Source organism: Rhamphochromis sp. 'chilingali' (assembly GCF_963969265.1).
Source record: "Rhamphochromis sp. 'chilingali' genome assembly, chromosome: 17".
Lineage (NCBI taxonomy): Eukaryota > Metazoa > Chordata > Actinopteri > Cichliformes > Cichlidae > Rhamphochromis > Rhamphochromis sp. 'chilingali'.
This window is the reverse complement of record NC_137944.1, coordinates 7148402-7165583: the sequence shown is the minus strand read 5'-3', so window position 1 is coordinate 7165583 and position 17182 is coordinate 7148402. Positions and strand designations below refer to the sequence as shown.

Below are 17182 nucleotides of genomic sequence, written 5' to 3'. Positions count from 1 at the left end.
TGACTGAACGTGAGCTGAGAGTATTTCCCTGTACACTTCAGAATTCATCCTGCTACTTTTCTCTTGATTCTAGTACAGGTTAATCCTGGTTTTATCTGTCCAAAGAATTTCTTTCCAGAACTGTGCCAGCTCTTTAATCAGGCCTTCCTGTTATTCAGTGTAACCAGTGCTTTGCACCTCTGGATTTACATTCCTGAAGATGTCTCTGTATAGCAGACCTCGAGAATAATATAATAATATTAGCTCCTGGGGGAAAAATGTGGTAGGAATTTGATTACACAAGAGGGAAAAGAAGAACTGAGAAATTAGAATTACCACAGCAGAACAAGGCTTCATGTAATTACAAAACAGTTAGATATTTTTTAGATCTAAGCTTTAGGTAATTAGAAGCTGGCTGATGCAGCCGAGTAGCTGGATATCCTTGTAAGGACTGGTGGAAACTACAGGGTGGGCCATTTATATGGATACACCGTAATAAAATGGGAATGGTTGGTGATATTAAAGTCCTGTTTGTGGCACATTAGTATATGTGAGGGGGCAAACTCCAGATGGGTGGTGACCATGGTGGACATTTAGAAGTCGGCCATCTTGGATACAACTTTTGTTTTTTCAATAGGAAGAGGGCCATGTGACACATCAAACTTATTGGTAATGTCACTTGGTTTCAACGCAACGTTATTACGGTGAATGGCCCACCCTGTAGCTGGTTTGTGTGGAGAGAGGGGTTATGTGGTGTGAAGTGGCGATCAAGAGATGTACCCTCTGTCCAGGGTGTCTTGAGTGTTGTGTGAGGCAAAAACAAGCACAGAGATGCCTCGAATGATTTCACTTGAGTTGCAGGAGTGACATCATTGGAGGGGTATCCCAGTTGCATTACTGCTTCCTTTAGATTATGGTCTTCTATTGTTTTCCACAGTCTGTACTGTTGTTCAGTTGTGTAACATTGGTACATTTTGCTTCAAAACATAAATATTAATTTTCCTCTCTGAGCCGAGTCCCCACACTCAGATGTTGTGGTCCTGTAGGTGCAGCCCTTCTTTCTTCTTCATCTTTCTCACATGAAAACAGAACATGCTTCCATTTTTCAGTGATATTTTTTATTTACAGTGATTGAAATCACAAGTTTGATGTCTGCTGAAGTTGGAATGACCAATTCTTAATCGCTGTATAATTGTTTAGTCCTTCCTGTTGTTTCCTCCACCTTTCACCATTCTTAGTTCATTTAATAGGTTATACACAGAGCAGAAAATAATGTGAAGAGTCAGGATGTTGCTGGATCTGGATGGGTGACTGGATAACAAAAAGAAGGGGAAAATGGAGCCAAAAATAGTATGCCGGGACTGTAACAGTTTAGCTCGCAGAACAAGCATTCCTGCTTTTGAGACGTTGTTATATCGTTCCAAAAGGGTCAACACAGCAACTTCTGGTTCTTCAAGTCAAGTGTGGAATACCAACTATACTTGAGGCTGACTTCAAAAGTAAAATCAGTCTCAAACACTTGTATCCATGCATCCATTCTCTTCAGCTTATCCTTATCAGGGTCATGGAGGGAAGGGGGCTGCAGCCTATCACAGCTACCATAGGGCGAGGCGGGTACACCCTGGACAGGTCGCCAATCTGATACCAAAGTGGTCCTAACACTCTTATAATCAACATGGTAACAAGTCTAAAACCAGTAGATGGCTTCATGGTTACTGTGTTGGTCTTTTAACTCGGGTTTTGTCCATGTGTGAAGTTTGTATGTGCTCACTATGCTGCACAAATTAGCTTTGAGAGTTTTCCAGTTTTTCCCTCCATGCAGAAAATGAAAATGTGACATTTTTCATAAACCAAAATGTTTTTACTGCTTAATGACAAAAATATCTTAAGAATGTTCAAATGAACTATTTAATTTTCAAAGACAGAGACAGCTTACAGTATTTTGTTTTAAAGGACTAATTAACCAGCTCTATATAGTTGCACTGACACAGGTAAACCCTGATTTAAATTCAAATTGGGTGCCTATTTGCTGTGAAATAAGCACATGATTGTCTGCTGGTTCCCAGTTGGTTTATATTATCTGGTTATTGGTGTCAATAAATTCTGTGATAAATATAAAAATGCAAATTTCCATTCAGCTAGAGCAGTCACTTTATGTCAGCATACAAGTCTTGCTAAATCCTGTGCTTCATGTTTTATTTTTAAGACGCATTTGCAGCATAATTAAAAGCGCAGATATCAAGTACTGCTGATCAGCCTAATCAACACTGAGAACTGTTGAGGCAGGACGAAAGAACAGAATCATAATCAACCCTGAACCTCTCATCTTTGATTTCAGATAAAGCGCAATGTAGATAAACTGAAAAACAACAACTGATACTAATTGATTAATTTACCAGCCACAAAAAGTAAATTGCTTCTATATTTGCTCATTAATACAGGGTGTGTGACTAACGAGGAGGGTTTATATCGTTAGAATCTTCCAAATGTTCCTCTTGCTGTTGGCCACAAATGTTAACACTGCAAAGAAAAACACTGCTAATACACATATACTATACCACAGCCATTCAAAGAATTGTTTTTATCCTATGATGTGGGATATGCATGACATGAAGTGCAACCTCACATCAATGTTTAAACCCATATTTAAAGCAGTGTTTTGTCTGCAGCACACTGTTGACTAACATTTTCTACCTGTTTCACAGTATGAACTCATCAGATATTTCGGTATTGTTAATGTTTTAGGAGGACAGGGTATCTGACAATGGTCTAAGAAGCACTGAAGCAAATTTCATGTCAGAGTCCCACACACCACCATGCATCATTGTTAAACTTGAGGCTTGGTCCTGAAAAACTGTAGACTACAGCTTTAATAAGTATTTCAGAGATTTCTTGGAGCAGTATTAAAAGTTAATGTGGAAAGGTAAGCAGAAAGAAAAGTAATCTTTAAACAACTGGAGAGAAGCCTCAGAGGGTTCCTGCTGGAACCTTTGTAGCCCCCACCCCAAAATAAAAAATGTTTTTGAAGCACCCTGAAAGCACCCTACTTATTTAAACTACACTGAAGGATGCTTTTACTTCCAATATATAAGCTCTAGGAAGGTAACGCATGCCAAACAGAGACTGCCTGGCAGAAAATGGAAAAATACATGTTAGATGTTAAAGCTGCCTTCTACAGAGAATAAGACCTATACTTCTAGGAGATATTTTGGTGCTGAAAGAAATCCCATGAAATCCCCTCCACCCCATCCCTCTTCAGCTCAAAGGTAGATTATGTAAGATTTATGTAAAATAGCACCCCCTGCAGGCACAACAAAGAGTGACTAATCAAAATCAAAACGAATGCGAACTCCCACTCTGAGTTCTACATTTACAGGGAGGACAGCATGCATGAGGCAAAATAAATATGCCCTAATCCCTGTTTGCTGAACAGGATAGTTTCAGGATCAGGAAATATTATTATAATGCCCGGAAGCCTTGTAGCCTATCAAACTCAAGTATTTTTACTTAATCTTGAGTACAGCTAGCTGCTATTAGCATAATTCATATACACTGAAACATTATAACTTGAAGTATCTCATTACAATGTAATGCTCTGCTTGCAAATGTCTTCATTCAACTGAATTTTATTTCGACATGCACCAACTATCTAAACGTTGCTGCACACAAAGCACATCCATACAATGCATCAACACTTCCTGTGGGAACCACTATACAAGCCAAGTCCACAAATAGCCAACTTTGTAATCTACAACCAAAAGGATCCACTGCCAGTGTCCCATTTGGTATCTTGCAATGTGCTTAGCAAACATTAGCATACTAATCTGCTAAACCAAGATAGCGAAAACTTGTTAGCTACTTACTGGGTGTAATTTATTAATTTATGCACACAAATTCTGTTTATCCTGTGCAGAAAATAAATGCACATGCAACATTACAGTTACACTAATAAAACATACGCATGGACAAGTTTTGTTCTTACCATATGTTTAGGTTAGGGAGTCAGAATAATTCTGTATACATGAGCACATGCTTGCTATCTGCAATCTGCATATACCCATGCCTGTCTTCTTTTAAAGAATGAAGTGTGTTTAATTTGAGGTGGATCATGGAGTAGATGATGTCATTCTAAGTGAGAAACCCAGAGAAAGACAAAACAACGAGGAGGAAGCCAAAAAAGGCAAACCTTTCCAAAAAGTAAATGGGCTGATTCTTATGTAGTGCTTTTCTACCCTCCTGGAGTACTCAAAGCATTAAAGGATGCTTCAAAAAGGAATTTAGGGTTAATATCTTCCTTGTTACACCTGGTAGAGAAGACACACTGATCATTTTATTAAAAAGATGAAAGCATTTAGACAGTTTTTAACTCTCAGTGATGCAGCACTGTTTGCTTGAGTTTAGAAACTGAAGAGGAGTTTGGACCCGGAAACGGCTATTGAGATCAGACTTAAGAGATGGATTAAACTGTAAGTGATGACATCCAACAAGGATGGAAATCTTGTTTTAGTCAATGCAGTTTTAATATGCTAAACCAGGAGTAAGCAACATTTTTCTTCATAGACACTAAGCAAAGTAGTAAGCAAAGAGCCACACTTTGAAATTATGCTGAAAAACAAAAAACAAACAAAGGTGAATTATGGTAGACAAAAAAATACTTCAAAACCCAAGAACTTTATGTTAGAATGAATTATTACAGTCGTACACCTCAAACTCATTAACAAAATGTTTCTTTTTGATTACCTTTTTCGCAGTAGGTAGAAGTTGTTTATCTTTCCTTTATGGAGATTGAGATAGTTCATGAGCTGGTTCTGCCCCCCTGGGATGTATTTTATATACTGCACATGTGAAACAGCAGCATGATCATCTATTTTTTTTTCTTTTATTTACTGTTTTGTTTGTTCTCTGTGTTGATGAAACCTAGCCGGGAAATTGTTGCCCAGTTAAATTAAAAAAGTGTTGTATAACAAATTCAGTTGAGAAAATGTTGATGAATCCTGGCTTTGTGTGTGTGAAACAATCATACACTCAGTATAATCTGAGATGTGTGGCTATCCACTGTTTGTGAATTAGGCCATGTGAGCATGTCAGTATGCTGGCATTAGCGTTTAGCTTAAGTACAGCTTCAGAGCAGCTGGTCTGTTGAGGACATACTTTGTTTCTGAAATAGTGTTTGTTTTAAAACCTTTAATATTTCACTTGTTGCTATTCTTATATGAATGTGTGGTTAGTCTAAACGAGTGATGCGCATGTACCACTGTCTGGAGCAGTGTTTGACCATAAATGAGTCGCCTGCATATTCTGCTTTTGTTGATAATGTCATGACTATACCAAACCATATTTGCATACATGTGTTTTTTTTACAAGGCTAAAGTTGGACATTTCTGAGAGCATTTACTCTGCAGTTAAATTAATGCTGATCCAAGAATGTGGTACACGGCAACACAATTATCCACAGGGATTAAAGTGGAGCTAATACTCTGGAAATGTGCTTATTTGTCTGTTTGATAAGAAATAGTTTTAAAAGCAGTATTACAAATATTATATATAAAGGCCAGCAGTAAATATATGTGTGTGTATGTCTCTGTTTGTTTTTTTGTTTATTGAATTTTAAATATTGAACATATTTTATATTCATATGGGCAGCAGTGGTTTGAATGGTGACTGTGTTTACAGAGGTAATTTGGTCCTGATTAAAGAGTACATTAAACAATAAACATATAAAGGCTAATTTACATCATGGTGCTCTGCTCTCAAAAACTGACATAGTGCTCATTTATAAAGCGCTTTACAAACCCGAGCATTACGGCTAACGGCTGGATTTTTCCGTTTCATTGCTAGCTAAACAATGCATAGCCACTTACTAGGGGTGCAACGATACACAAAATTCACGGTTCGGTTCGGTTCGATACTTTGGTGTCACGGTTCGATATTTTTTCGATACAAAAAATGTTCATGCCTTTTTAATTTGTCATTTATTAAAATTATAAATATATATTTTAACTCAAAAGTACAGTTTTTAAATTTAACCCTAACCCTTGTTCGCGTTTTTTATTTTGACAGCGAATGCGCACCTGCGGACCACTTATGTGCACCCCTGGTTATTTAGCTCGTCATATTGCAGCCACAGAAATTCTTTTGTCCATGAAACCATAAAGCTGCACTTTCTTTTTGCCTTATAGTCTCATTTGTCATAACTTCTCCGTTTTGTGGTAAGCTTTTCTTTGGCTGTCACTTCTTCACCCCGACCTGTCTTATTTGGCTCAGCAGAACTAAAATATATATACTGCTACTTTTACACACGGACTCACATAAGCTCAGCGATTCTCTGCGCGATCAACCTCTCACATGTTTAAGCTTGCTGCGGGAGATTTCACTTGTCATGTTTGCATAGTAAGCTAACGATTAATAAGACGATGTCAGAGGAATTGGTGCACAAATTATCATCACTCACAGATCAGTGCTGTCATTGCAAAGTGAAAGCAAAATACAAGCGCAAATTCAAACGCGATTTCAATATGTCACATATTGACAGTGGCTCACCGATGCCAATGACATAATTACCCAGCTACATTTCTGAAAGAATGCAAAAGCATTGACATATATTTTTCCTACAATAGCCCGACGGGCAGGGCAGAGAGATTTTTGTAGCCCGACTGGAAAGATCGCTAGCTCCGGGACGTCGGGCTAGCGATTTTGCAAGCCCTGTATCTGATTGAGGAATCACTCATCTTTGGAAAAGAGAGTTTATTACAGAGAAATGTCTCTTTCCAAAATAAAAGCTATACTATCCGCTTCTTCTGGGCTATATTCTCAGCAGCATAAGGAGAATCACGTGCTAACAGCTGTCTAAATGACTCGGCTAAAGTTAGTAGCATGCTTGTTGTTTTTGTCTTTGCACTAGGATGATGTCGGCGTAAATGTGCAGTCATATTCGTTGTGTTCCCACTAGTGCTTTCAGGTTAATCTCGTTGAAATGACCTTAACGCCACAACACGGCAAATCTCCGTTAACGAGCTACCGCCGATCGCCCCGTGCATGGGGCTAGACGGCCAACACGTTAACGAGCTAACTGCGCTAACACACTAGTTCACACCAATGTAATTAAGCATTGCATGGCACATCCAACATACTGTTTTACTTTAGTCCATGACTCGCTTACCTTCAGGGTCATACGTCACATGAAAACCAAAATAATTCCAAACGCCAGATCTGAATGAGGGTGGGGGAGGTCCATCTTGCAAGGAGAGCTTAACTTCTGTCTCGCTAGCTTGCCCTGCGCTCTTCCTCCTGACTATGCTGTCTGTGTTGAGCGCTCAGTGGATCTGCGCTCGACAGTGCAGCCTAGGCGGAGTAGTCGAACGCAGATTCACTGAGCGCTCAACACAGACAGCATTGTCAGAAGGAAAGTTGATAAAATAAATTACAAATGTTGTATTGTTCGATACATATGCGTACCGAACCGAAAGCACTGTATCGAACGGTTCAATATCGATACGAATATCGTTGCACCCCTACCACTTACTGCTAAAGAGACAGAGAGCGAAAGTGGACAGTATATCTTTGGTATTTTAACATAAAACTCATTGTTGCAGTCAGAGGCAGCCCAACAGTGATTCCCTCAAACTGATTTTTAGTTTTAGTGTCCTTATTTTCCCCTGAGTTATCGATTCTTTCACTAGCTAGCTAACTAGCTAACTAATGTAAGTCTATTAGTTGCAATCAGTCAACCAGCTACATGGCATCACGTTTCATACAGACAGAACACGGCTCTAAACATGTTTTTAAAACTTTGAGTGCTTATTTCTTAAATCCTGCTACACAGATAGAGATACATCTGTGTAAGTCTTTGAGAGCAGGGCTCCATGATGTAAAGGCAGTTACAGTGTCAAGTATCTGCATCCATGTAGAGACTGTATGAATGTTTCTGACAGCAGAATTCTCATTTAGTGCTAACACTAAGTTAAAAATATTCATATTCATTATATTTCAGAATTATTAGCTTTGTCAGCTTTAATCGGCCTACATTACAGACTAGCCTGACAGCTGAAATGAATGGACTTTGATGGCAACACTGAAAGAGCTATGAAACAATTTGAATTTTCTGAGTGTGCAGTAGCTTTATAAAGCTGTGTGGAAGCTGAAAAAAAGGGGATCCAGGACATTTACAAAAAGGAGACATTTAAATATTAAAAATATAAGTCCAAGTAACATGAACGTCTGTCTGTTCATCATGAATAATTTTAATAAGTAATGGTAATAAGTGAGTGAAGTGTGTAAGACATAAATGTGCCAAAAAGCACAGTCTTCGACACATGCAACATTTAGATGTGTGCACTTTAAGGTATCTGCTCCATTTAAAAAGAAGACGTGCCAAAAATAGAGATCTGCAGAAATCAAATGGGCAAAAATGTTTCCTGTAACCTCTGCTTACAGTCCCCATGGTTCAGCCATAAAAAGTGTTTGCTTTGCACATTTTTTTTCTCACTTCAGACTGAAATACATTTCTTTGACATTTATGCAAAGTACTCCATCTGAGCTGAGTGGGGGATTCAAGAAATTTGGGTGAAAGGAGAAAGCCGGTGTGTAGGCAGCAATCCACTCCACATGCGCTGTTGACAAGTAGCTCGCTGGCAAATCATGTTGTACCACTTGCTGGTCATTTCTTATGTTTAGTTAATAACAAGATATTCTTAGCATCTTTACAGAATTGCTCTGACCTTCTTACTGCTTTCAAGTGTTACACCGACTCCTTTTAGAATTGCTAGATGGGTGGGTGTCCTCTGTTTTCACTTGTATTGAAAAGAAATAAAATGAAGTCCTGTGAAATTCCTTTCTCCAACACTGTCTCTAAAAGTAAATGTGCTGGAATGTTTTTGGGTTTTTTTTTACCCTTTTCTAAATATTATGAAGGGCATAAAAAGACACCCCTTTTTGATTTAGCAAAGCTCATCAGGAGTTGATTAGCAGACCAGCTGCTGCGTTATACAGTTAGAGCAAGTATTTGGACAGTGACAGCTTTTTAAATTTTCCTCTTTACACCACAACATTAGATTGTAATTATTGCAAAGGTTTACAATAATTATAAGGTCTTAATCCGATACAAGGAAGTAAATTATTCTGTCTTATGTCAGTGAGAGGGTATATCTCTAATGTAATCATCTCAGGCACACAGGTCAGGTTTTAGCACAGTAGCCCAAGCCACCTGTTCAAACATCCTGTTCAAAGATAGACAGCCAATCAGAAGAAAACATCTATCTATCTATCTATCTATCTATCTATCTATCTATCTATCTATCTATCTATCTATCTATCTATCTATCTATCTATCTATCTATCTATCTATCTATCTATCTATCTATCTATCTATCTATCTATCTATCTATCTGGTTTTGAATGATTAATGAGTTGCTACGTTGTTAAAAGGAATAAAGCTAATTCAGTAGAACATAAATTAGGATGTTTAACTGTGAATCAAGCATATGAATTCTAGTAGTAGAAGGAAATGAACTTAATAAATCTACGTTAATACCACTTTTGAGAAAAGTCTGTTCTGTATTGTATATTAAGCAATTATTATGTGAATAAATAATTTTTCTGAAATGTGGTCAGGGGTTAGCAGAAAGAATGAATTGAAGGGATATTTCATGAAGGACTTCATAAAATGAGGGGGGGGGATGGGATCAGAGATGTTAGCGCTATTCTGGTGGTATAAAATTGAAAAAAAAAAATGGACCTATAGGCAGTGAACCAGATGGATGATGGGTGTACCTCCAGCCAGTTTTACAAAGTAGAAAGATCCAAATGGAGAAATTATCTACCCAGATAACCAATTGTATTGGGATAACTTTCAACCCCATAAAGAATATTTAGTGCACTGATATTTCAAGCTCTCGATCCCCTACTGCTCCACTATTTTTGAGCACCATGTCCATTTGTGCCAGAACAATGGGTGCCTCAGAAGCACATATATGCATCCTGGCATTGAGTGAGTGTATAAATAGAAATTTGTGGTTTAAATGAGCATGTCATTATTTTGAGTCTAATTAGTGAAAGTATGCATCATAGGCCCATCATGTTCTATATCACCAGCTTGATTATGTTTAAAACAAATAATCAAGATTGTATTGACATGTAGACATTTAGCTTAAATTAAAGAAGTTTAGCAAAAGTGTCATTAATATGAGCATTTCCCAATGAGTAGTAGACAGACAGATAAACATAAATATCCAATATAAATTGTATGTACTTCGAGTGAAATGGTTGTGAACTTTGAAATGCAGACAGTCCTCCGTAAACAGAGAACTCAGCCATCTCCAGGGTTCCTGCTGCATTGAGTGCTCAAGTACCGTTACACAAACAGTATTGGATTAGTGAGAATCATTGTGATCAATGGTATTTCTAATCCACTGACTTGGCTTTTTACTGGGTCCATGCTATTGATCCAAAGGTCTGAGAGGACAAAAACATTACAACAAGCATTTGCAGGGCCTGCATTTCTTTTGGTGTGTGTAATTGTAAGAATTTTAAGTTTTAAAACGAAAATGTAAAGAAGTGTTTTCCTGTTTCAGTTGAGGACATAAACCTAATTGTAGCTTTAGTGGAACGCGTACTCCGATTTAGCTAATCGAATAAAACAATCTAAATGATAATCTTGCACTCAGAGTCTTTATCAGGTTAACATTGATTATTTGAGTTTATGGAAATTTTATGTCATTACCATCCAGTCTCATACTCTGGCAGATGCCATCGCCCGGCCGCATACTTCTTGCAGTTTAAGTGACTGGGGTTGCACAGTGCTGAGCATTTCTTTTTCTTTTTTCCCTTTAACATCAAACTGCTGTAGGGGGATAAGCTGTGGGGGATGCAGGTGGATGGCCCTGCGGTGTCCTGGATTACAAACTATCTTGCCAAAAGGCTCCTGTTGGTACTGTTCCAGGAGCCACCCCAAGGCACCATCCTGTTATCTTTCATTTGCCTTCTTATCTCCTATTTGATCTTCACATCTCTCTGACCGTAAAGTAACTCAGTCACAGGATTTAACATTTATGAGAGGGATGACTCTCATAAATGATAAGTTTTATGACTCCGTACAATCATAAAAGGCTTGCAGATGGTCTCGTTTCTTAACATTTAGAATAATTTGTAGTGAACTGAGTCCTGAAGTTCGCTGTGAGAATGGATGACACGAGGATGTGTTTGCAGAAGGGTTCACTTTATAAGGTTTGATAGTGGTTTTGTAAGAAGAAGAATAAGCAGATGATGTTATAGCTCCACTTGATTTTCAAATGATTTGTGATGATTTTCTAAACGTGTTTTCCATCTTTCTGATTTCTTAGTTTGTTTGCATGTTTCTCACACTTGGACAAAGATAACCAATTAAAACCTACACCCTGTTTATCAACAGGATGTAGGTTTCTTCTATCTCAACATAATTTCTTATTATAGCCATATTTTAACATGAATGTAACTAACGGCTGTGAAACTGATAATTAACTTGGTGTTTTCATGTTCGTTATAATGATTTGGACACACATATTTGGTTCTGTCAGCAGCTTTGGCTCCTGAAGAGATTGTTGAAAAGCCTTGCACTGTGAGCCCGGCTAAAGTTTTTATGACAATTCATAAAATATTTTCCAGCCCTGGAAATGTCTTGTGGCTAAATCCTGCACCTGAAAAATATTAGACTAAAATAAGCTATAAAAATATGGCAAATTAAAAACATAAAATCTTGACCCACTGTTACGGTGCGACTGAAAGACAATGACACAAACGGAAGAGACTGACGAAGCTATACCACCAATGATTACTTCAAGTTATTGCACCTAAAGCTATTGCTATAGTTTCTCACAGAACTCTATGGGAAGTTTATTTTTTACATGACTGTGTTAATAATAATTAATCATTTAGTAGATAACCAAGAGTAAAATGTAAATATGATTGTTGGCTATGTGCTAAGAGCACATTCATCTGCAAGTCTAATTGACAGACTGAGGTCAGGACTCAAATTTTATGCCCAGAACATAAAATTTGACCCATAAGTAATGTTGCTATTAACATCTGTGATCTTTTGGTTGTGCACTTTTCTCAGCTACATACAACAGTAAATACACATCTCATTAAATGTTGCCTCTACTCTAATCTTTTGTTTTCAGAAAGGAAAAGCTATCTTTAGCATATTCTACTTAGTGTAGAAAAACTGTGAAAATGCTTGATAATTAGAATTTTGCTACACTATACTTTAAATCAGTATTCCTAATATTGCATCTTTTACTTCACTACATTAACATGATGTATAGATACACATACACACATTAATAAACAAGCTGTGTGATGTGTTTCGTTTGGTTTAAATTACACAGCAGTATTTACTGTGCCAACATTAATGTGCGGTACATGAGCACTAATAGATTACACTACATGTTACACTACAATTACGCTACAGTTTTGAATTGCATAACATGTACAAATGAATAAATTAATATATATATTAATTTATATATATATATGATATAATATATAATAAAACAGGCAATAAACACTATGCTAGATGTTGCTGTACTCTTTATTCACTGGCTGATTTTATTTCTTGCTAACACAGACAGATTTCACCACTTCAAGTCCATCTAGCACTCCACATGGCAGCACCCATCCTGACTGCTCTGCATGGCGGTGGGGTGTCACATTATTAACAACCTGCAGTGGTCTGATAACACTGTGGCAATAGATTAGACAGGGCAGAGCCGGCTGTTCTTCCTGAGAAGTTTCAGGTTATTTAATGCAGCCTGTCTTAATCCCAAAGAAGCCCATCTGTTCCCTGCATATAGGTGTGTATAATGTTTATAATTTATACATATGAAGTTTTAAAAGTTTGGGGCTTGATGACATTGGTTCAAAACAGCATTAAAAGTAATTATGTGGAACTACATGTGGAAATATTTATAGTTGGTGCTTAACCGTTTTGTAGCTTCACTTTTCTCTTGGGAACCAGAAAACACTGATAGAAAATATCTCCTCCCACACAAGCCTCTACACTGCCTACCTTTTCGCTCCCTCATCTGTTAGTGGCGAATAACCAACCCAAAGTTCCAGTGAACAGCATGCAAAGTAATGTAGTGGTAGTCATTTGTGTCCATTAGCATTTTTTCCTGAAAAGCTTTAGTGAGCGCGCTCAGCTACTGCACTGCTACAAATCCATATATGACAGGATATTATTCATGTTCACTAGCCGATCGCTGCATACGAAGGCCAGCCAAAGAGTGCTTTCATGCCTCCAAAATGCACTTTATTGGTGCTTGTTGCACATTTTGACAGTGGTATTTAGAGTTAAGTGTATCCCGCAATCTGGTGTGGCACAGACTGTGCCCATCACCTCACCAGCCTGGGTTTTGATGGAGTTACCACTGTAGGCTGCGTTTAGCACCTTCATTACTCAGAATTTGCTGTTTGCTGTTTATGACGTGTGGACTTTGAATATATATACATATACATATATATATATATATATATATATATATATATATATATATATATATATATATATATATATATATATATATATATATATATGATAAAACGGGCAATAAACACTATGCTAGATGTTGCTGTACTCTTTATTCATTGGCTGATTTTATTTCTTGCTAACACAGACAGATTTCACCACCACTGTTAGGTGCCTGAATAAAAACAGGCATCTAACACTTTAACACTTATATATGTGTGAAGTTTATCGGGCGGTTTATCCTTCAAGCTCAGGTCCTCTACCAGAGGCCTGGGAGCTTGAGGGTCCTGCGCAGTATCTTAGCTGTTCCCAGGACTGCGCTCTTCTGGACAGAGATCTCCGATGTTGTTCCCGGGATCTGCTGGAGCCACTCGCCTAGCTTGGGAGTCACCGCACCTAGTGCTCCGATTACCGGGACCACTGTTACCTCCACCCTCCACATCCTCTCGAGCTCTTCTCTGAGCCCTTGGTATTTCTCCAGCTCCTCGTGTTCCTTCTTCCTGATATTGCTGTCATTCGGAACCGCTACGGCCGTCTTCTTCTGTTTGTCCACCACCACTTTGTCTGTCAGTATCTGGAAGTCCCACAGGATCTGCTGGATAGCGTAGTGGTTAGACTACACGCCTTTGGAGCAGAGGATCGCAAGTTCTATTCCTGCCTGGGGCGTCTGTATCCAGTAAGGGTCCTAAGGCTAGACCCCCTATGCTAAGCGAGCCTACCGCAGACATGAGCGAGACAGATAAATATGAAGGCATGCCGGCTCGGACGTTGCCCGGATCAACAAGGTCCGCGTCAGGTGTTGAGGAACCAGGGCACCCTGACGACAAGTGGGCTACTGGAACAGGAAGGCATCGGTGGGCAAGAGACGAAAACAGGGCGTTGTTGGAATGCTACTGCGCAAGTAACCCTGGCGGAAGGGGCTACATGAATATATATGTGTGTGTAATAATTGAAATGTAATTTCAATGTTTGTTTAAGATTCCTATTGCAAAATCAGCATCACAATTACAATTGAAACAGTAAAAAAAAGAAGAAAAAAAACTGTGAGAAGCTGACTAATCACATTCATCCAGAGTTTTAGCATGCTAAGTAGTGCTGTCAATAGATTAAAAGAAATTAACTAATAAATCGCACAGTTTTCTGTAATCACTCGTGATTAATTGCAATTACTTGATCAACTGCCTGGTTGTAATTGCATTTTTTTAACTTTATATTTAAGCTTGTAACTAACATTTATGCAATATAACGAAATAAATGCAGAATAAACACAAAGAGTGTGTGCTTAAATTCAAAGAGAATTTGAATAGCTTTCTTTTAGCACAGGTTCTCTCCTGTGAAATACAACTTTTTAAAAAACCTAAATAGTAATAGGTAAGTATTCACTAATATGTAATAGAGATGGACCGATCCGATATTACGTATCGGTATCGGTCCGATACTGACCTAAATTACTGGATCGGATATCGGAGAAAAATAAAAAATGTAATCCGATCCATTAAATATCACGAAAGCACCTCACAAAACTTGCAACACGCCGTAACTCACCTCAGAACGTTAGCACGTCGGAGCAGTATGCATCACGTGATAGAGCGGCGGTGGCATTCGGGACCTGTCGGTGGTCTGGATAGCATGTGGAGCTTCGCTAGCAACCCGGCATTTCATCTCCGACAAAGTTATCCCGAGAGAAGTAAAGCAAGTGTGTAAGTCCATCTCTGAATGTTTGTAAAGCATTCCTGCGTTAAGCTTAACGAGCGACTGCCTCTCCTGCTGCTACTTCAATCATGAAACTGCTTAACGATCAGCTGATCGGCTTTTCTGTCGCGAGTCCGTGTCTCTAGTTTGCTTTTGGCCCACTTTGCACCAGAAAGAGGAAACCAGCGGATTTACAACAGCAGCACGTTTAAGCTTGATCAGCTATTGTTAGAATGTATTTAATATTACTTTCTACTCCAGGATCTTTTTCTACGTAGCTGACGCTGGTAATGTGCAGGGGCGGATCTAGCAAAGTTTAGCCAGGGGGCCGATAGGGCATTAACAGGGAAAAGGGGGCACAAAGACATACTTTTCTTTCTTATTCTCATTTAAAATGTGTAGCTTTTAATAAATAATTATCTGACACCCAAAGTTTTAATTTGATGTAAAATGAATAGAAGTCAATTACTGTATATAGTGACTATTAGGTCTAATATATATACCCTAGTAAGCTATAGTACTTTTTCCTTTGGGAAGGTACCATCTGTGCAGTCTGCAATTTTGTTGAAGAAAGATGTTGAATCTATTTAATATTTCTTGAAAAATAATTGATTTCTGTGCATTTTTTTTCACACTGCATCAAATTAAGGTTGATTACATCGATTAAGCATCATGAGGTGGAGCGTGAGGGGTGGTTCCCTATTTTTTATTTATTTATTTTTGTTGTTGCTGGGAGTTGGAACCCTATTAGTTAGGTTGCTTAATATTTATGCTAAGTACTCTTTAAAATACCAGAATAGGGAGGATGGTGTAGGTTTAAGTTTATTAGATTGATCAGTATTGCTGAACTATGAAATCTTTTTTTTTTGCATACAGGTATAACAGAATAGCTTTAGTGTAGTTGTTGTTTTAAACTTGAGTATGAACTTATACAAAATGCAGCAAGATATTTAAAAAAGCAGTTTTGTTGATTAAAAAACACTATATCGGATTCATATCGGTATCGGCAGATATCCAAATTTATGATATCGGTATCAGTATCGGACATAAAAAAGTGGTATCGTGCCATCTCTAATATGTAATATATATTAGTGCTGTCAAACAATTAAAATGTTTAATGAGATTCATCACAGGGTTACTGTGGATTAATTTTGATTAATCACGATTAATTATCATTAATTTTTATTCTATATTAATCGCATTTCATTTTGCATGAGCAAACAGACTCGAGAAAAAAGGGAAAATTGTCAAGGTATGGCATGGCACACCGTGGAAGGAGTGGGGGAAGGAGGACCCAGGCGCGGTGCTCTATGTACAAACAGTGTTTATTTACAGAGTGAAAACAACGTAACAATAAATCCCCGTATTCTCCCAGACTCCCGTGTCGTGTCTCCCGTGAATAGTCCGTGTGCTCTCTGCTCCCGTTTCAGCACCCACCGGTGCTCGCTGCTCTCCGTGCCTTCCACGCTCTTCCTGCGGGAAACAATAACGGCAGCTGTCAGGACACTCAGAATGGCAGGCATACACTTTCAGATTTAGCTTAGACAGGGTGACTAACGTGGAGTCTCATGCAATGATCCCGCGTCGGTGGGAGCTCCAAGACACTCCTAAGTAGCTCCCCCGACGAGCCCTGATCAGCGGCAGGTGTGTGGCTTCGGGTGTGGCCAGTCCTTCCACAGGGCCACACCCCTCAGGCCTGCAGGTGGCTGAGCTCCATCCTCCAAGCATACCCGCAGACGTACACACACCCACACACACACACACACACACACATACTCACATCTACAAGCATGGAGAAGAGCAGCAGCAACACCAAAATACATATAATAATAATAATAATAATAATAATATAATATAATACATAACTGCTCAGGGATCCTGGGTCGCCCAGTCCCAGGACCCTGGCAAAAACAACAAAACAACAAACCGACCCAGTCCACAGTCTCAGAGTCAGACCGCGCATCCCGCAGCGGTGCAAAAAGAAAACGAAAAGACGCCACAAACAGTCACAGG

General features: G+C 38.6%; 1 protein-coding gene across 4 annotated transcripts in view; it reads left to right on the top strand.

Annotated features, from left to right (window-relative positions):
• LOC308385175 (CMP-N-acetylneuraminate-beta-galactosamide-alpha-2,3-sialyltransferase 1-like) overlaps positions 1–17182 on the top strand; it is a 97764-nt gene that overhangs the window by 16229 nt on the left and 64353 nt on the right. The gene's annotated exons all lie outside the window — the stretch shown is intronic.